The 22,747-nt window shown below is 33.1% G+C and overlaps 1 protein-coding gene across 2 annotated transcripts in view; it reads right to left on the minus strand.

The window, feature by feature from the left end:
• Nucleotides 1-15,764, minus strand: part of LOC129615852 (WD repeat-containing protein 48 homolog) — a 40,644-nt gene extending 24,880 nt beyond the window's left edge. Inside the window, exons 1-2 of one of the 2 annotated variants that reach the window (XM_055531237.1) lie at nucleotides 15,552-15,764; nucleotides 15,244-15,390 (exon numbers count right to left, since the gene is read on the minus strand). The gene's annotated coding sequence lies outside the window, so the exon portion shown is untranslated. Of the gene's footprint in view, nucleotides 1-15,243; nucleotides 15,391-15,456 lie in introns of both variants that reach the window. The other variant, XM_055531236.1, reaches the window with a different exon arrangement.
• Between the last annotated feature and the right edge of the window lie 6,983 nt (nucleotides 15,765-22,747).

Consider the following 22,747-nt stretch of genomic DNA (forward strand, 5'->3'; position numbering starts at 1 on the left):
GGAATTTAACTGGTTTGTTCTACTTTTGATCTCTGTAGCACGTTCTCGTAATTGGTGAGGTCGATCCTGTGAACTAATTTTAGATTTCCATTTAATATTCGTCCCACGCCTTCCTTTATAGTCATGATAAGTGACTTGAACTCATATATTTGTAAAGCTGTTGAAACCCTAAATAATAGGCTGAAAAGAAAAAAATGTTTTGTTAGTTGGGAGAATTCTTTATGTGTGCCTTGTGAATTCTTCTTCCGCTTTCGGTTGTGACTGTAACATTGTTATTCCTAGCTATTATTTTCTTTTTATAAAGAGGTTTGTTCTTGCTCTTTATTTGTTTATCGGCAACGAAGATAGCTTTTCCAGGCTCATACGATTTAGGTTGTTTCCTTTTATTCTTTTCTCTATTTATTTTGTCTTTTTGGCTTTTACGAATTCTTTCAGATCTTCATGAACCTTGTCTTGAAAGTTGGTTAGATTTTGATAATTGATTCGTTGCGTTCTTCCATAAAAAATGTCTGGTGGTTTCTTTCCAGTAACGGAGTAAATGCTGTTGTTGTAGCGATCGACGGCAATGTTAATTATTTCTTTAAATGGTAAATTCCGATGTTCCTGTTGTAGGCATCTGTATATTTGCTTCGCTTCTTTGCGTTGGAGTGAGGTATACCTCGATTCCCAATGTCCTCAAATAATCGACTATAACAGGGCTTGAAAAGCTAGGTTCTCTATCCATTACTATCATTCGAGGTACTGTGTAGTAATGTACAATTTTCACCAGTTTTTGTCGTAAGTGCAAGGCTGATCTGTTTCTTATTTTGAAGAATTTTGCAAATTTACTGAATTTATCGATACAAGTGATGAATTTTTCCTTATTTATCTGTATCAGATCTTTGTGAAGGATTTCAGATGGATAGGTACAGGTGTTTCTGATAGCCATGGATTGTTGGGATGGCGGTCATATTTACTGGTGTTACATGTTTCATATTCGGATGTGTATTTCTTAATGAGGCTAGCCATTTGCGGAAAGTAGTATTTCTCCATTATTTGTTCCTTATTTTCCTTCCAGTTCCTGTGTGCTCGTTTATGTTCATGGCTGATGATTTGGTACTTATTCTCCTCATTGTTGATATCCTGCACGATACGTTGTGTTATGCGAATTTTGTATCCTTGCAGATGGTTCTTATATAAGTCCTGCAGCAACTGAATTCGATTTTCAGGTATTTTAATGCCATTGACGATTGAAGGTGATAGTGTTCTCTTTAATGCTTCTAATAGACTCGTATTGTTGATATCTTGAAGACCAATATAATAGCGGTGGTAATTTGGATGAGGATTTTCGTAGGCAGAAGGTATTGGTCCTTGTGAAACGATGATCTGATTTTTGAACACGTTAAGCGGAACTTCGCAATGTGGTATTAAGTCGCTGCTGTCCTCTTCTGCGCTGTGCACTGTTACTGTAGTTTCTGTGTTGTTGAGTTCTTGTTTTAGTCTTGAAAGTGCATCGGCAACCTTGTTAGTGACCCCCGGCTTGTATATTAACTCGTAGTTGTATTCCTCTATTCGTGATTACCATCTCTTAAGCTTGGCGTTGTTGTTTCTGTTGCCTATTCTGAACGTTAAAGGTTGGTGGTCTGTTAAAATCTTTACCTTTTTTGCTCCATAGAGGTAACACCTGAACTTGTCTAGAGCCCAGACTATTGCTAATAGTTCTCGCTCGTTGGTTGCGTATGCTTCTTCCGTCTTGTTGAGTGCTCGTGACGCATATGATATTGTACGATCTTTGCCTATGTCGCCCTGCGACAGCACTGCACCGAGTGCTATATTCGAAGCGTCGGTCGTTAGGATAAAAGGTTGTTCAAAATCGGGGAATACTAATAACTCTGTTGATGATAAGGCCTCTTTCAACTCCTTGAATGCTCTGAGTTCTTCTTCGTTGAATGTGATGGCTATTTTCCTTGATTGATTAGCCCTTACTTGGGCATTTTTACCTCGGGTAAGGTTGGTAAGTGGTTTAGCTAATTGTGAGAAATCCCTGATAAACCTTCTGTAATATGATGCTAACCCCAGGAAACATTTTAACTCCTTCAAATTTTCTGGAATCTTCATTTTTTGTATTGCTGCGATTTTTTCAGGATCTGTTTTTATGCCTTCACTTGTGATGATGAAGCCTAAAAATTTCGTTTCTGCCCTCATAAATTCGGTTTTATCTAAATTCACTTTCAAATTGGCCTTCTCTAGTGTATCGAAAATTTTCTCAACGTTTCTCAAATGTTCGTCCTCAGTCTTTCCTCCGAATATTATTATATCATCGATGTAAACGTAGCATATTTTCCCAATATATTCTTTTAATACGTCATCGATCATTCTCTGGAAGATCGAGGGTGCATTTTTGAGCCCAAAGGGTAGGCTCAAAAATTCTAATTTACCATTCAATGTGGAGAAGGCGGTTTTCATTATATCTTCGTCCTTCATCTTGATCTGGTGGAAGCCGGAAGTTAGGTCTATCGTGGTGTAGTATTTAGAGCTCCCTAAACTCGCTATTGTTTGAGTAATAACGGTATTGGATATGCGTCGGATATGGTAACGGCGTTGAGTCTTTTGAAATCTACGACCATTCTGTACTTTCTTGTTCCTGTGGAGTCCCTTTTCTTTTCGACGACCCAAATTGGTGCGTTGTATGGACTTTTTGAAGGCCTGATGATTCCATTCTCTAAAAGACTCTGGATTTGGTTGTTCACCTCGTTCCTCATGTTTACTGGGTATGGGTAAATTTTTGAATAGATTGGTTCGCTAGTCGAGGTTTTAATTTCTGCTCGAACTTGAGTGTCGACAGTTTCTTGATCGTTGAGAGGACCGAAGAGTTTCTGGTACTTGCTAAGAAGGCTGATGACCTTGTTCCTGGATTCTTGGTTTAGATGATCCATCCTTGTTTCGATATTGTTTACTTGGATCGATTTCTTGCCTCTTAGTGGTATCGTGATGTTCGGCGATATTTTCAGCGTGTTTTCTTTGCGATCGATGATTGCCTCCAGTTGTTTCAAAGTATCGTCGCCGATGATCCCATCGAATGACTTTAGTCCTGGTAGTAAGAAGAAGTCTAATTTTGTGTTGTTGCCGTACGGTTTGAAAAGTCTCGCACTGACTTTTTGTGTAATAGTAATATCTCCTCCAGCTGATCGTATTGTAAATGGCCTATGTCGCCCTGCGACAGCACTGCACCGAGTGCTATATTCGAAGCGTCGGTCGTTAGGATAAAAGGTTGTTCAAAATCGGGGAATACTAATAACTCTGTTGATGATAAGGCCTCTTTCAACTCCTTGAATGCTCTGAGTTCTTCTTCGTTGAATGTGATGGCTATTTTCCTTGATTGATTAGCCCTTACTTGGGCATTTTTACCTCGGGTAAGGTTGGTAAGTGGTTTAGCTAATTGTGAGAAATCCCTGATAAACCTTCTGTAATATGATGCTAACCCCAGGAAACATTTTAACTCCTTCAAATTTTCTGGAATCTTCATTTTTTGTATTGCTGCGATTTTTTCAGGATCTGTTTTTATGCCTTCACTTGTGATGATGAAGCCTAAAAATTTCGTTTCTGCCCTCATAAATTCGGTTTTATCTAAATTCACTTTCAAATTGGCCTTCTCTAGTGTATCGAAAATTTTCTCAACGTTTCTCAAATGTTCGTCCTCAGTCTTTCCTCCGAATATTATTATATCATCGATGTAAACGTAGCATATTTTCCCAATATATTCTTTTAATACGTCATCGATCATTCTCTGGAAGATCGAGGGTGCATTTTTGAGCCCAAAGGGTAGGCTCAAAAATTCTAATTTACCATTCAATGTGGAGAAGGCGGTTTTCATTATATCTTCGTCCTTCATCTTGATCTGGTGGAAGCCGGAAGTTAGGTCTATCGTGGTGTAGTATTTAGAGCTCCCTAAACTCGCTATTGTTTGAGTAATAACGGTATTGGATATGCGTCGGATATGGTAACGGCGTTGAGTCTTTTGAAATCTACGACCATTCTGTACTTTCTTGTTCCTGTGGAGTCCCTTTTCTTTTCGACGACCCAAATTGGTGCGTTGTATGGACTTTTTGAAGGCCTGATGATTCCATTCTTTAAAAGACTCTGGATTTGGTTGTTCACCTCGTTCCTCATGTTTACTGGGTATGGGTAAATTTTTGAATAGATTGGTTCGCTAGTCGAGGTTTTAATTTCTGCTCGAACTTGAGTGTCGACAGTTTCTTGATCGTTGAGAGGACCGAAGAGTTTCTGGTACTTGCTAAGAAGGCTGATGACCTTGTTCCTGGATTCTTGGTTTAGATGATCCATCCTTGTTTCGATATTGTTTACTTGGATCGATTTCTTGCCTCTTAGTGGTATCGTGATGTTCGGCGATATTTTCAGCGTGTTTTCTTTGCGATCGATGATTGCCTCCAGTTGTTTCAAAGTATCGTCGCCGATGATCCCATCGAATGACTTTAGTCCTGGTAGTAAGAAGAAGTCTAATTTTGTGTTGTTGCCGTACGGTTTGAAAAGTCTCGCACTGACTTTTTGTGTAATAGTAATATCTCCTCCAGCTGATCGTATTGTAAATGGGCGTACTGTCGGCCTTGGTCTCTTGGCGTGTTCTGGCTTTATGAAGTTTTTGTTTGCCCCAGTGTCTACAAGAAACTTGAGCATTTTGTTGTCGGCTGTGTTTTATACTATGTATGGAATGCTCGAGAGGCTGGGAGTATAAAATTTAATTCGTCTTCTTCTTCGCATTCCGATCCCTCTGATTCGTGCTCGTAATTTGCTCTTAATTGTTCTTCATATTGTGCTGCGTCTTCAGAAGTTTCCAAGTTATAAAATCTCTGCTGCTTACAATTCATGTAGCTTGTGTCGCTTGGTCGTTTGAAATTTTGACTGGGCCGGTTTGAATAGTCCACCTGTTTGGTTTGTATCGAGTGATCTACTTCCATCAGGACAGGCGGTTTCGGTTGGCTTGGTCTGGCTGGTGCCTCTTCGTTCGTTCCCCTGAATGCGTATCTATTACCGTTGTATGGCTGCTAGTAGTAAGTGCTTATTGGCTGTGGTTGGTTAAATGACGGTTTTTTCCTTGAAAGAGCATTGATTGGAGCTACCACTCTATTGGTTGAGCCCTTACTGTGTATTGGTATGCTACGTACGCTGGCATTCTGGATTTCGAGGCAAGAAGAATACGCCTCTGGTAAGGATTGAGGTAGCTGAATGATGAGCATTCTTGATAGATCTCCGTTTAGCCCTCTTATGAACACATCTAGGGCAGTGTTCCGATATGTTTCGCTTAGTGCTTGTAATGTGTCGATAGTATAATTTTCGGTTTTAATTTTATTGATTATCAGCGACAGCTGATGATTGACGTTGGCGTAGAATTCGTCAATTGTGAGGTTCTTCTGAGTTAGATTGGATAGTTGGTGTACCAATGTCCTGACATCTCGTTTATCAGCATAATGAAGGGACAAACATGCCTTTATTTCATCCCAGCTGTTGTCAAGAATATTGTGCGATATTAGAGCACCATTCGCATTGCCTCGAATTTTCTGGCGAATGTTTTGTAGTATTGCTCTATATATGGGTTTGTGCTTTACGATTGCGTAATCTGCCAGTATGCTCTCGACGCTATCAACCCATGATACGTACTGCGTTGGGTTTCCATCGAACACTTGCACCTCCTTTACTGCATCTGGCAATTTACAAATGTCTTTTAGGTCCTGCTCTGTCTTTGGCCTTACTGGTCCTGAAGAGGAGGGTTGTTGCGTTGGTTTTCTCGAATTTTCTAATGATTCTATTTTAATTTGCAATGCTTTGATCATGTTGAGTTGAGCGTTAATAGCCCCAGTCATCTCTCTCATTGCATTTTGTATTTCTTCGATTTTTTCCTCCATATTTAATATTATTGTATTTTATTTATTTTATTTATTATTTTTTTTTTTATTTTTGTAAATAATGCTTCGCTACTTTTTAGCTTAAAAAATGTTTGTCACTCGTAAAGGTTTAATGAAGAATTCTTATTCTTGTGTTTTGTTGTACTCACGTTATGAGTAGAATGCTTCGCATTGGGTTCCTTTGGATACTTCGTAGTGGTCCTTTTTAGCTTAGAGCGTTGATAATTGCGGTAAGCCTACTGCGATACGATTGGTATCACTTTTATATGGTCTGCAACTAACTCGTTATGTTCCCACGGTGATAACGTTCTGTAGTTCCAGGTCCCTGCTACTCGGGCGCCAGTTAAGAAATTATAGTTCAATTTCTTGTAAAAAAAATATTTTCGTGGACTAATGTCCGTTTTATTGAGTTAATGTATTTGATTATAATGACAAAACTTAACTGAACTTAATTACTATTTTTGAACATATTTATAGTAAATAATTGATTATTAAGCAAAATATTACAATTATAAAGTTAAAGCTAAATTATAAAGTTAAAAATGCTTGTTAGGCATTTATTGTGGGAATTATAAAAATAGAGTTTTCACAGGTAAATTGCTAAACAATATTCTCATGAAAATTATGCTGACCTCAGCGTCTGATGTTATGCGCGTGTATCATAGTGTCTTAACTTGCATGTATTAGCATTTTAGAGTTTTTTGCTCAAACAATAAGAAATGAAATTTTAAGTAAATACGCACATAAACCGTGACTTCAATAATGCGGTTACTTTGTAAACTTTACAAAGTATCACATTTCAAAACGGTTAGTAAAAGCTTTTGAGATTGTACATTTTTCCTAAATGCGTTTTATACTAGTGGATGCGTAAAATAAAAACAAATTGGGTATCAAAAAAATCAAGCACGCTTGTCTTATACAAACTAACATAAATTTTCAGCAGTAAATTGCTAGTTACTAAGATTTTTTAATAAAATGTAGCATAAAAATGTAATATTTTTAATGAAGTATTAAAATTTGTTAAAAGTTAACATTTCAGCAGAACTTTAAATTGAAATTTCCAAACAAACGTTAAAGTATTAATTAATATTGTATTCAAAAACGTATCAAAAGCTTTGGCAGTTTTTTAACAATGTAAAGGTATTGAGAGCTCTGAGACGGTACTACAATCATATTAATTCAAAATTAAAATTTCAAAGCATTTTTTCTATTGCCTAAAACCCCTTAAACAAAAAATCGGAATAAAAAATTAAATCTTTTTCTTTCAGCAACTTTTTTTCTTTTAATGATTTGCATGGTTCTTTAACCCTTTTTAAGAGTTTGTGCGCTTATTTATTGTGTCAAATCTTTTATCAACAGTGCTTAGTATATATCTATATATTGTAATATTATATATAGATATGTTATCAATATGGCATTAGTTCGTTTCTATATTAGTAATGTCTATGTGTATATCTAACAAGTCACAATGCTAAGAGAGAATTTGAAAGCACGACCTTGTTTTATGTGGATCTTTTTTAAATCGAAATGGCTATTTTTTGAGAAAAACAAAATAAATTCATATTTATAACATTACACTTCAAATTCTCATATTACACTTAACAAGAACGGTCGTGTTTCTTTTTACGCTTTATAACAATACGCTTTAACTTTGCAACTAAATAATACAGAAAAACAATAAAAACAAAACAATAACTAACTATTAAATTAGAATTATTACTCACGATTTTATAACAATCTTTTATTTTGTAAAAAAAACAAAAGCAAAAAAGAAGAAAGAAATTGTTCTTGAATTTTTTGCAATCGTGAGTGTTGTACTACCTAAAATAAATAATACGCAGTTTATTGTAATTAAAATTAAAAAATCAAAATAAAAAAGAGCTGATAATAATTCTAATATCTTTTTCTGCTTAATAAAAGTTGCCATATCACTTAAATTATATTGTATTTAAAATTTAAAGTAATTAAAAATTAAAAGCTAGAGTGATGTGATAGTTTAATATGCTCTGTATCTGAAGCTAAAAGCGGATTGCTTACTTACAATGGATTTTGCAACAAAAGATTCCATGGGATCTGTTTGAGTGCTCCTAAGGGGTGATACTCCTTTTTCCTGGCGCAATGTTTTGTGTGTGAGGGATGCATGGACCATCATTCTAAACTGGGCGACTTGTTCAAAGAAGTTAATGTATCCCTCAATAACCAAAAAGATGAGTGCATGGGACTGGCCATGAAATGTATGGACGTTATTAGAAGTAATTCGGCATCCTTCAATTAAATGGCCAAGGACTACGGAGCCCTCAACTGCACTTTAAGCAAACCACCCAGAAACGAGCAGGCGTCATCAGTAGATCTAGAGGAGTTGCAAAAAAGAGTAGAGTTTTCCCTCAATGATAAACTTCACGAATTAATGGACTCTACAAGCACTTGCATGGAATCTCTGAAGGAGTCAGTTAGTTCTCTTAAGGGCGACGTGAACAAATTGTGCGTTAAGGTAGATGCCAGCGTTGATACATCTTTTGACACATATAAGTTCAACCAGACTTATATAAGTTTAAACACAAAAGATGCCTGGTGTCAGACCAACGAACCATGGAGTTATGAGTCTTCATGGAGCTACGAGTCTTTTCTGGGGTCAACAGTTACTCCGTGGCCTGCTATTTTCAAGCCAATGGTTGGCAAAGGTGCATCGTTGCAGGATGAATTGGCCTGTTCTGAGCTTCGTGCAAGTTCCAATATGTCCATCGCTGCAGAGACTAATTGCTCAAATGACAAATCTTGCACTAATTGCATCAAACTTTCCAAATAACCAGCCGCTAGATCTTCCCCCAATTCTTCGCCTCGATGTTCGAACCTATTTTTTCAAGATTCCCAGTGACCCGAACAGAATTAATAAATTCAAGTGCGATAATGTAACCTTAACTAATATCACCTCAAATAACTTAAAATATAAGCCCAAATACAAGTCTTTCAAAGTTACTGTACCTTCTTCCATGAAGCTGATGACATAATTGGTCATATATTTTGGCATGTGGGTACAGTGATTCAGTATTTTATGGATTATGACTCAATTGGGAGTGATGTTGGCTACAAGAAAGCTAATGTTTCAATGCACTCTAAACTTAAACCCATACTTACTAACCCACTTAATAATAAGAGGAACAGGAAACAGGTTCATTTCCAAAATACTAACAATATGGACAACTCCCCATGCACTGATTCTTTTCGCATAGGCAAGCATACTAGACAGGTTCTTTCCTGTAAAATTTAAAAATTTTAAAAATAATAGTAATAATAATAACAATAATATTAAAAAAAAAATAAAGATAATAAGAATAATAGTAACAGTGCTAATACTTATAGTAGCAATAAAAATAACTTTAATCATAAAAATAACTATAATTATAATAATAACGATTATAATTATAATAATAGTAACAATGACAATAACAATAATAACAATAATAATAATAATAATAATAATAATAATAATAATAATAATAATAATAATAATAATAATAATAATAACAATAATAATAATAGGAATAAGAATAATAAAAATATTAATAATAATTATTATAATAATAATAGTAATAATAATAATAATAATAATAATAATAATAATAATAATAATAATAATAATAAGAATAAGAATAAGAATAATAATAATAATAATAATAATAATAATAATAATAATAATAATAAAATTTTTCCAAGGCCATCAACATGGAATTTGGCGTCGATAAATGCAAAACCTTCACAATCCGCCAAGGTAAACTGGTTAAAGAGATTGAGTACCAAACATCAAGCCAAGATATCATAAAAGCAATGGATGAAAATGACGTCTACAAATACCTGGGTATGCAGCAGACCAAACAAACTAATCATGTCGAAATTAAGCGAAGTTTACTAAACACCTTCCGTGCACGACTTACTAGCATTATGAAAACATCGCTAAACTCTAAAAACTTGTGCAAAGCTATTAACACCTACGCTATCCCATTAATCACATACTCTGCGGGTGTAATTAAATGGAATGCAACTGATTTGGAGGGTTTAGACAGATTGGTTCGTACAGAACTTACCCGATATAGATACCACCATCCTAAAGCTGCGGTAGAGAGAGTTAACATCCCAAGGATTAAAGGAGGTCGTGGAATCATAAATATTAAAAGTATGGAAGAAAAACAAAGACAACAAATAACAAAGTGCCGACAACAATTACACCATTCTTAATCTAAATCAGAGCAGAAATGATGAAACACCAAATGGTATACAAAACTTGATTAGTAGATGGCAAGCAAAAGAAATACATGGTAGACACCCAAATGAACTAAGAACACAAAATATTGACTAAGATCTCTCAAACAAATGGCTAACAAGAGGAAAATTATTTGCAGAAACTGAGGGTTTTATGATAGCGATTCAAGACCAAGTCATTGCCACCAGAAATTATCTTAAATACGTTGTTAGAGATACATCAATAACAGATGATAAATGCAGAAAATGCTCAAACACACGAGAAACAATACAACATATCTTAGCAGGCTGCAGTGTTATTGCTCAAACAGCGTACAAACTAAGGCATGATAACGTGGCGAAGGTCCTGTATATAGAGTTAATGAAAATGATGGACCTCGAAACTACAAATGAGCCGTACTACAAATATTCCCCACATGCAGTTACCGAAAATAGAAATTTTAAAATCTACTGGGATCGTTCGATCGTAACTGACAATACCATCGTCCACAACCGACCCGATATAGTGATCCACAACAAGGTTAACAAAGAGGTGATGTTTATAGATATAGCAGTGGTCAACAATAACTACCTGAGTACCACAAACACCGAAAAAATTCAGAAATACATACCACTAGGAAATGAAATCAAAGACGCATGGAGAGTTGACGACGTTAAAATCATACCAATCATCCTTTCAACAACAGGTCTAATTCCGAAGAAAACAGCAGAGGGGGTCATAAAACTTAAATTAAACCGGTCAGTTATTGAAAGAATGCAAAAGGCAGTAATTTTAGACAGCTGCAGAATCGTCCGTGAGTTTCTAAATATTGAATAAAAGGAGGAAAACTAACATGATAAATACGAAAGAGGTGAAGTCTATGCCAAAGATGGCCGACCGAGCCTGATCCCCAACAATATAACATCGCGTTGGGGATAGGTAAATGTTTCCAGCAAATGGCTGAGAAGTGCAAAAGTCATAATAATAATAATAATAATAATAATAATAATAATAATAATAATAATAATAATAATAATAATAACGATAACAACGATAATAGTAATAATTAGCAACATCTATAATATTAACAATAATAATGATAACAATAGTAATAATAATAATAGTAATAATAATGATAGTAGTACTGACATAAATCTCAATAGCAATAATAACGATGAAATTACTGAAAAAGACAATAGCGACAATACAAATAATAACAAGAACAAAAATATTGACAATGGAACCAAATACCCAAATTTCATTCATGGTAAAACATTCACAGCTAACATCCAATTTTCTATATCTATACCCAACACCCACAATCTACTCAACGCTCGCTGAGCTGTATATGAGAATGTTAAATTGTACTTGACATATCTTCACGACGCGGCAGAGAATGTGCACCACGATGGTAAAACTAGTTTAGGTGTTAAGGTTTTTATTGAAAGTGAGGACCTTCCCTCTGACTATACTAATTTATATAACTTATTTAAAAAAATTCATGACAAGGCTAAATATATCTGTCGCCAGAGTTGATAAAGATTTACAAACATTTAGGAGCCATATGAGAAAATTAAATGGATTGATTATTTGCACAGGATGAGGGAAGCAAACAACAAGTTTTTTCTTCAAGTAGCTTTTATAACAACAATACCTTGGTCCAATTAACTGGTTTTGGAAATAGTATAACAAGGACCGTGAAACAACTTTCTTTGTACTATCAAAATGTTCGTGGACTAAGGACTAAAACTAACACCGTTCTGTTTAACTCTTCGCTTCTTGACTGTGATATTTATGTTCTAACGGAAACTTGGTTGTTCCCCTCCATCAATAATCTTGAATTATTCAACTCTTCATTTTCTGTTTTTAGAAAGGACCGACATGCACTTCTCTTGCAGGGACACACACCAAAGGGAGGTGGGGCATTAATCGCCGTTAAAAACTCGTTATCAGTTAGTATTATTGACATTTAAGACTCCGATGATCTTGAAATCATCGCAGTTAAAATTGAGCTGAATTCCAAAACGCTTTTCTTAGTCAATTGTTATATACCGCCTAACGCAAGTAATGAGTTATATGCAAAATTTTCTCCGGCAATTAATTATTTATGCAATTCTTTTAACCCTGAGGATGAGGTTTTTGTTTTCGGAGAATTTAATCTCCCCAAAATGAGGTGGATGATTCATGATGAGGAACCATTTTTGATTCAATTGACTATTTTAGTGAATTGGAGTTGTCTTTTATAGATACTTTTCATCTAAATAATTTGCAACAAATATTTTTAAAAAAAAAAACCATCAATTGAGGCAACTGGATCTAGTCAAACAATTGTTTACTTATAACTGTCCCGAATCTGTTGGTTAACGTTGATATCTGTCATCCTCCGGTATCTTTCTCTTATTGCATTGACGACCAACCATCTATTGACGAGCCTTTTCAATTACATGTTCACGACTTTCGGCACATTGATAACTATCGTAAAACTACCTTCACTAATTTTGTCACGAACTCTTTGGTTGAAAAATATCTTTTCAATTTGGGTTCTAGTCCTTCTCCTGGACCAGATGGAGTTCCTGAGATTATTTTAAGCAGGTGCTGCTCTTCTCTGGCGCCCATCTTAACCGTAATTTTTAATAAGTCTTATTCTTCGGGCATTTTCCCGTCCGTGTGGAAGGAAGCTTTCATTATGCCAATCCATAAGAAAAACAATAAAAATGACGTGTCAAACTATCGTTCTATAGCTAAACTGTCGGCAATTCCTAAGATTTTTGAGTTGATGGTATATGACAATATTTATTTCCATTGTATGCCATTCATTAGTGCGCGTCAGCATCTTGAAATCTTCACATCTTGAAAAAGAAATCCACGGTGACTAATCTAGTGGAAGCCACGACAGTTTTCTCAATTAATATGGAAAATGGGTATCAGACGGACGTAATTTACGCAGACGCATACTACCATACTACGCATACTACCACATGAAATTATTATTTTAAAATTGAAACTCTTAGGATTCCCTGACAACTTCTTAGCCTGGATAAAGTCATATCTCTCTGGCAGGACTTACAGAGTCCTCTTTCGTTCAGCAATTTCCTCGCCTCGTTCGTCTAATTCTGGTGTATCCCAGGGTAGTCACTTAGTTCCATTGCTGTTCATAATTTCAATTAATGATGTTGTTTCCATGCCAACGCACAGGGAAGTATTAATATATGCTGACGACATGAAAATTTAAAAAAAAACAAGCTCTACAAATGATGCGTTGTCTTCAGAATGATCTTAACCGCTTCTACAGCTTGTGCTCAAAAATCAATGTAAGTAAATATGCACAAATGTGCTACTCTAAGCAAAAACGGCCATTTTTTACAAAATATACTTTGAATGGCCAAGCTCTTCAAATTGATTCAAAAATGGACCTGGGTGTTTGCTTCGATAGCAAGTTATCATTCATAAACCACTATAATCATATCATATGCAGATCAAGCTTGATGTTAGGTTTCATTTAACGCTGGTCAAAGGAGTTTAATGATCCTTATGTCTTAAAATCGCTCTACATATGCCTGGTCCGTCCGCATCTTGAATATGCTTCACAAGTATGGTCACCCTATTACGATATACATATTAATAGGATTGAGTCTATTCAAAAAAATTTTTTGAGGTTCGCACGCGCTTTCTTTCTTGGGAAGACCCCATCATTCTTCCACCTTACAGCACTGGCTCAAATTAATTCATCAACACGGATTTGTTATTCATTTTTCAGCTTATGAAAACTGACTTAATCTTTTGAAATATTTTAAATAAAATTGCGATTAACTCCAACCTTCTCGTCCCTGATCTTTTCATTATTTCTTTTAGTAGGTCCAATTATGGGAAACATGAACCTGTCAGCGGAATGCTGCGTTTATGCAACAAACACAAACACAGACTTGAATTTTCACTGAAGAAAGACACGATGAAAAAGCTTCTATTTAGTTATAGTTAAGTATAACCCTCTTCTTTATTTTAACAAATTCTTGTTTTAGTTTTTCATTGTTTTCATTCATATCAAATTCATTTAAAAATATATAATTTTTAAATTTAATTTTAAAGTCAAAAATTTGTTTTGTCTAAAAAATTTGTATCTGTATATGCATTCTTTAATTTTAAGTTATGTAAAATGTTTGAGCAAAACATAAATAAATAAATAATAAATATTATAGCAGGTAAAATTCCAAAAATATATTTAAAAAATCAATTAAATATAATAATATTTTTATTCACAATTATTTTAAAATTTTTAAAATAAATGCAAAAAAGCGAAAAAACAGCGAGCCCAACCTTCGCCTTCAACATTTTATTTGCTACTGAAGGCATTTTATCATTTTTAAGTGAAGAGTTTTTTTCTCATAGGGTAAGTTAACTCAAGATATGGGAAGTAACCGTAGTGTCAAGTCGAAAATATAATTAATGAAAGAATAATAATTATTAAATACAAGTAAAAATTAAATTAATGAAAAAATAAATTATTATATATGAATACATAGTAAAGAAAGAATTTGAAAAGGGAATTAGAACATAATTTAAAAAATACAATTATATATTATTTTACCAATACAAATTTAATATTATTTGAAAAAATTTAAAAAACTTAATATATCCATTAGCTAAGTAAGAAAACTATTTAAAATGTTTTGGAAAAAGCAATCATATATTTTTATGACCGGATTTGATTATTTTTTTATTTTTGAAATAAATTGTAACTTAGCAAATCATTTAAAAAATTCGGATTGTAAAATGACAGGTACTTATGTAAATTTTTGTGTATTTGACTTAAGGCCATACGTATAAATATAGCATGAACTAGTTTTAAAATTATTATGTACAAAAAAAATTGTTTGATAGCAGGTAGTACATATTTATTTTAACCTAAAAACTAATTTAAATTATTTGAAACTATTCTATAACTATCTTTTAAATAACTTAAATGAGATAATAACTCTAATTCTTGAAATATGTGGATGAAAGATTTGGATATGCTACAGCGTATACAAAATAAAGCTATAAAAAACTTATTTGTATATAAAGTACGGGCTTCAACAAGAAAGATTCATGAGACCCATAAAATATTACCTCTGAATTTGCTAATTAAATGTAAGTTGGTTACTCAGGCACATATAATTATCAATAAGAATATTCACACAAATGTGAAGCCTATTATGAACAGCAACATTTACAGTTATTTCACTAGAGATGCGAGCAACATAAGAGTGACGTCATCTACAAAAAGATTTAATAATTAAGATACGATTTATAATTTAGCTTTTAAAATGTACAACGAATTACCAAATGAAATGAAACAAATTATTGAAGCACATAAATTTAAAAAATTAGTAAATGAATTTTTTAGAAATAGGACATAGTTTTGATTCCTAGCATACCGTTTTTTTTCAATTGTTATAATTTAGAAGTGCAAAAATTTTAATGTTGTGTAGTTTGTTCTATTTGAAATTGTTTCCCCATTGTTATTGAATTTATTTTGTTTCTTGAATTGCTTTGTTTTTCAAAGCAATTCAAGAAACAAAAATTCAATGTTTAGCAAAGTATAAAAGTTTTTGTAAATTCAATGGAAAAGAATTTAAAACTTTTATACTTTTTATAGAATTGATTATAAATGTTATACACTCTGTACGAGCGATTGGGCTCTCTTGAGATAATAAATAAAAAAAAAAATATACCACATCATATTACTTTCAATAACATTTTCGTTAGCCGACACTACTCAAGTTACTTTACAATGATAACTTACTCACTCAACTTCTCAATTTACTTACATGAAAAATCATACATTCTTCCTCAATTCTCATTAACATTTGAAACTAGAGGTGGAAAACTATTGATGGCGCTATCGAAACTATCGATGGTTTTAAATTCGATATAATACTATCGTCAAATAAACATCAATTTTTGGAAATAAAAAATTTTTGAAAAATTAGCAAGTAATATCGTTTTGAATTTTATGAATGCCATAACATTATTTTCATACGTATACACATAAATTTATTACATCAGTGAAAATTAAAATTTTTTCTTTGTATTTCTATGTTCTTTTATTTCATTCCAAATATTTCGGGAAGACGTGAAGTTAAGTGAACCTGTCATTGAGTTTCATTGTATTCTTAATATTCCTTCTTTGCAATGAACAAAAGAGAAAACTTGCTACTTAAAGTTTGAACAAGAGAAAAAACTTGTATGTTAAAGTTGAAGTTTAACGTACAACATGCCCATTGAATACCGAATTTAACTGGATCTTTACATAAGTGAATTATTAGCGTAAATGTTTCAATGTACACAATACTTTTACTAATATTACAAAATATCTTAAATTGCCAGTTTATCGGTAAATTTTTTTTGCTTAAGCATATGAAAAATTTAAAAAGCTCAAAATACCAAACGAATTTTTATAAAATAAAGAAAAAAAATTATTAAATAAAGAATGAAAAGTTAACAAAAGAAAAATATTTATTAAATATTAAAAATATTTAGAGTTAATATTATGCACAATACAATGCCTGTCGTAGCCGTTAATAAGTTTAATTACTGTTGATACTTTTCAAATAATATTATTTAACAACTTGTTTTATTCATTTCGTGTTTGGTTATAATCACACTATCATTTATATACCGCTATTAAGTGCATGTTTCTTTACAAATTAAATCGAGGCCCATACGGCAGCAAGTTTCGTTGCGAAACTTATGTTTTGTTATACTGGTCCCTTAAACCAACCATTAAATTTTCTCTAATATAGATTGAAAGAGATTGAACAGAGATTGCATTTTGCGCTACATCAGAAGGCAAAATCTCTTTAGCCTTCTGGAAGAATCCCAGATAACAAGGAGGGGATTCTCCCAGAAGGAGGGGAAGGATGACAAGGACATCCCGTGTCATTCCTAGATATTTTGCTACATTTTCCTGCGCAACATCTACCCCATTTAAATTAACACGTGGGGGATTTACAAGAACTTTATTTGCAAAATTTACTTGTGCAAACTTAGTTTCATTTAGATTTGTTTTCCATTTCTTGGTCCTAACATCAAACCTATTGCTTGCTTATTGCAACTTTCTTGTGACGTCGTCAATATTTGGTGCTACTGCCATAATCAGTTCTCATATTACAATTAACAAGAACGGTTGTGCTTCTTTTTACGCTTTATAACAGTGATAGTAGCTAATATTTACTAAACTTTAACTTTTCAATTAAATAATACAGAAAAACAATAAAAACAAAAGCAATAACTAAATATTAAATTCGCAGTATTACTCACGATTTTATAACAAAATTTTAGTTTTGTTTTTTGACCTACCTAAACTGCTTTACATATTTTGTAAAAAACAAAAAAATTTTTTTTGTAGAACAAAGGTAAAAAGAAAGAAAAATTCGTTCTTTTGCAAACGTGAGTGTTGTACTACCTGCATTAAATAATACGCAGTTTATTATAATTAAGACTAAAAAAAATAAAAAAGAGCTGACAATAATTATTATAACTTTTTCTACTTAATAAAAATTGTCATATCACTTACATTATATTGCACTTAAAATTTAAAGTGATTAAAAGTTAAAAGCTAGATTAAAATAGTTGTCGAGATAAGTTCGATCTACAGATGTGATAGTTCAATATGCTCTGTATCAGACGCAAAAAGCGAGTTGCTTACTCGCAATGGATTTTGCAACAAAAGATTTCATGGGATTTGTTTGAGTGCTCCTAGAGGGTGATGCTTTTCTTTTCTGGCGCAATATTTTGTGTGTGAGGGATGCATTGACCATCATTGGAAACTGGTTGACTTGTTCAAAAGAAATTAATGTAACCCTCAATAAGCAAAAAGATGAGTACATGGAACTGGCCGCGAAATGTATAGACGTGATTAGAAGTTATTCGGTATTCTTTGGTATCTGTATATGTATTCTTTAATTTTAAGTTATGTAAAATGTTTGAGCTAAACATAAATAAATAAATAATTGCAGTACCGTCAGCATAATTAGCTACAATTGTGTTTTCTTTTTGAGGCACATCTCTTGTAGAGAGTAAATATAGTATTGAATCCAAAATACTGCCTTATTTAATACCAGCTCTTATTTCTCTAAGTGTGGAATAGTTCCCCTCCTGTTTGCCTCTAAATAGTTTTTCGGTTAAATAAGAAGTGAGAATATCTACATATTGCATCGGTAATATTTTTCCTAACGTGTATATTAATCCTTTGTGCCAAATCTTGTCAAAAGCCTGTGCCACGTCTACAAAAATTGTTGCATAAATTTGATTTTCTTCTAGGGCTTTCTCAATGATATTGGTAATTCTATGAATTTGATCAGTAGTTAATGTTCTTATTCATTTAAATGATGCTCTAAACCCAAATTGGTAGTTCGGAATTAATGACCTCTCCGCAATTACAGGTCCCATTCTTTTTAGTAATAACTTTTCAAAAAGTTTCGAAAAAATTGGTGGCAGAGAAATTGGTCTATAAGACTTGATCTCATTTAAAGCTTTACCAGGTTTTTGTACCATTATAACTCCCCTACCTTCCAAGTATTAGGCACATATTTTTACCTTAATGTAGAATTCATTAAAAAAGTCAACACTGTTATACCCTTTCTTGGTAATTGCTTCAGTATCTCAGGGGTAATTAAATTATAACCCGGTGCTTTCTTTCACATTCTTCCACTTTTTCTCTTTGTGCAAATGAAATGGAGCGATAACGTCTTCTGCTCTCACATTTCCCATTGAAATATTTTTGTTGGAGTGTATGTCATTTGGCCTGAAAATGACCGAGATGATCTGCAAGTGTTTTATTATTTTCTATTTCATCCGCTTTTCCATTTGCCATCCGCTCCACTAATAGGGAGAACATGTAAAATTGACTTTTGAATATTTTTTGCAGCTCTCCATAAGGAACAATTTCTTTCTTGTTCGGCTGATAAATTTTTAATGTAGTTATCAAATAAATCTTCTTTGATTTTTCTTATTTTGCTTTTTAGATTCTGAGTGAGTGCATTGAGTGCAGTTTTATCTGGCGAATCTCGTGAGTTTCGCCATATGCGTCTACCTCTTCTCTTTTCGCTTATCATATTTAGTATTTCTCTTGGGTAAGTCATACCCACGGATTTATACTCACATTGTTTTGTATTATTCCAGGCAGCGCTTTGTATGATTTTATTAAAATTCTCAACCTCAGAATCCAAATCATTTTGGGTTCGTACTTTGATTCTTAAGTTTATTTTATTCTCTATCTCTTCTTTAAAACTAATCCAGTCAGTGGATTTATTAATCAACATGAGCTTATTTTGTTTCTTGGTAACTGTCTCTGTTAAGTTTAATATAACTGCAAAATGACCCGAATCCAAATCATAGTTATCTTCTAAACTAATTAAATTTGATGAGATTTTCTTGACAATAAAGAAGTCTAGCAGATCTGGAATCATACTTCTATCAGTTGGCCAATATGTTGGTGTACCAGTAGATTGGTAGTGACAGTCAATCTCTCTAATAGCATTTCTTAGCTCTTAATTTCTTGTTGAGGTCAATCTAGAGCCCGAATTAATATGTTTGGCATTAAATTCACCTCCGAGAATAAGCCTTACTTTAAGGAGATTCAGGAGATCTTCGAATGAAACACTCTTTATAACACGTCCCGGAGGGCAGTAAAGCACACCAGCATCGAAACTTTATTTATAAGACTCTATTCGTACAGCAACAAATTGGCTATCGTCTCTGTTAGGCGGCGATTTGCGCTAACATTTATACACAAAAGCCACCAATACAAACCAATAAAATTTTATTATTGCCTCTTTCCGAGCATAAATTATTATTTTCCCTTTTTTTTATATAAACTAATTTTAAAAAAAACAATTTCCCTTTTTTTCTTTTCAATTCATATGGTAACAATTTATTGATTCCATTAACAAAATTTACTTTTCTTTGACTATGACTTTATATAAACTTATTATATAATTTCAACATAAAATTTAAATGTATAAGCTCGATGCGACGGTTTTTCTAATACTGTGTTCTTGATCTGAATTTTCCACCCTATTTGTAGATTCAGAAAAGATTTATCCAAATGGTTGTGCAACGGCGATACACCTAGCCAGTCCCACTTTTTTTTGGTTGATATGTTTTCTTGTATATAGAACAGATGACGCAGTTCACTGAACTTAAAAATACAATGTAATTTTATATACACTGCGCCGTATATTGTTGTAACTTCTTTATATTATTATATAAAATTTTTCCCCATTTCACATATTTTTCATTTCATTCGCTCGTTCTTTTTTATTTCACTCCACCACACTTGACAAATATTTGAGATGATTTATTTTGATCGATTTTGCCATGCGGCAACACCGATCCAACTGAACGAAAGCTATTGAACGAATCTTTTTCTGGTGTCTGCAAAATGTCAATCTTTCATGTTTATAAAAATAAACAAGTGAAATGTGGTGTAATATTCTAATTTTTTTTTCTACAAAATCAGAAAATTATGGAATAAAATACCCAGGACTGAAGTGATTCCAAACCTGCAATATATTCAACAGGTAAGTTGAAGTTTCCTTTATATTTGATCAAATATATGTACATATGTATGTTATGTTCTTTAATGAGCTTCAATTTTAGTTGGATGCCTATTGAATTCATCAGATAAATATAATCATGTTATTGTTGTGAATTTTGAATTGTTTGTTGCTTTTTTTGTCTTTTTAGGAAATGATCTGTGCCTGTGACGTCACGACGGAACAGTCTTTCTCTACTTTACTTATTTCATTATGTTTTATATTATTCCTTATCAAAACTAAATAGGATGCGCCGCTTTATATCCTATGTAACGATTTATTTTTATATCCGGTTTTAAATACGTCTCTGTTACTAAACATATATCAATATTTTGGGTCCTTAGAAATATTTCTTATAGTCGCTTTTTATTAAGAACGCCATTTGCGTTCCACGTCGAAATTCTTATTTTATCTTCGTCCATTATTTTTAATTCTTTTTGGCGTGCATACATTAACATTATCTTGCCTGTCTTCTAATCTGTTCAATTTCAATGAGATTTCGTTCATAGTTTTTATCATATTTTGCATCATTTGCATTATATTTATATTGCTTTCAGCAGGACTTTTGATGTGGTAAATCCCTTCGTTCTTCGGTATGGTTATAGGTTTCCATACACTCTTGTACTCAATATAGTTGTTTTTGGGGTTTTTGGAGCCCCTCTCTTTTAATTCATTTTTAATATCTTCAGGTTGGCACGAAGGATGCAAGCCTCTAGCCATCACCTTGATGGATCTTTTAATTTTATTTTCGTAGGTTGCCAGTTTTCTTTAGATTCATTTATTTTTTTTTGTTTATTCTCTGTGATCTTGTTCTTGATCAACATTGGTTTTAAGTTGATGATTATTCATCATGTTGAGCCTAAAGCTTATTTTGGCTTCCTTTAGCATCTTTATTTTCGGATATTCCTCCACATTGGAGTATTTTTTGGTTATATTTTTATTTGTTTCTGTTTTGTAAGGTTATTTGTACTGGATTTTAATGTACTCTTACCACAACCAATCCTACTGCGGGTATTTCGCAGTCCCATCCGCCGCGGAAATAGTGAAATATGAATTTGAAAAATTTTTTCATGTTTTTGTTTTTCCTTTCTTTCTTTCTTTTTCGTTCAATAGAATTTAAATGGAAAGCTTTTCAAAAAAAAGTTTATAATTAATGTCTTTATATCTAACACGTCCCAATGCTAAGAGAGAAACTTGAAAGCACGACCTTATTTTATATGGGTTTTTTTTAAATCGAAATGGCTACTTTTTGAGAAAAAATAGCATAATAAATTTATATTTATTATAAAGAAGGTAATATTCCGAAAATATATTTAAATGAATTTTTTTTTTTTTACGGAGAGGAAGGGTGAAAAATCTCGAAAGACACTGCCAGACGAAAAGCAGTAGTGTGGAACTTTAATCCACTAAAAAACACCCTCCTCAAAATAAACTATAAAACTAGTCGGAAACGACTAACTATTAATTTTGCTCTAACTTTTTTGATTATTTACAAGCTTTTGATCTGGCACAATAGAGTACTAAGTACTCATTGTTCCAGATAAAAAACTCTAAACTAACTCGAGAGGTCTCGTACGTTTAAGTTTCCTAACAAAGCTTTGATTGTCACCAATCGAGCCGCTTCGATGTTGACATGATTGGATAAACGCACTTTATGATTGGCTGCTTGCTTTTTAATTTCGTCTGTGAGACTTAGGATCGTGAGATCACTGTGTATATCGGCATTACGGACATACCAAGGTGCGTTTACAATGTCCCGTAATACTCTATTTTGAAGTCTTTGTATAGATTGGATATGAGTCTGCGCAGCGCAGCTCCATAACTGAATACCGTAAGCCCAGACAGGCTTAAATATTTGATTATATATCAAAACTTTGTATATTGTCAATGTAGAACGCCTCTCCAAAAAGTCATTCAAACTTTCTGTATTCTTCCTCGAGTTGAGATTTTTTTTTCTTTATGAGCTCCTTCCATCTGAGCTTGCGTCCAACGTCATTCCCAAACACTTAGCCGTGTTTGCAGACGGAATCAAT

The sequence above is a fragment of the Condylostylus longicornis genome, unplaced genomic scaffold, assembly GCF_029603195.1.
Source record: "Condylostylus longicornis isolate FDR11 unplaced genomic scaffold, ASM2960319v2 ptg000152l, whole genome shotgun sequence".
NCBI classification, from domain to species: Eukaryota; Metazoa; Arthropoda; class Insecta; order Diptera; family Dolichopodidae; genus Condylostylus; species Condylostylus longicornis.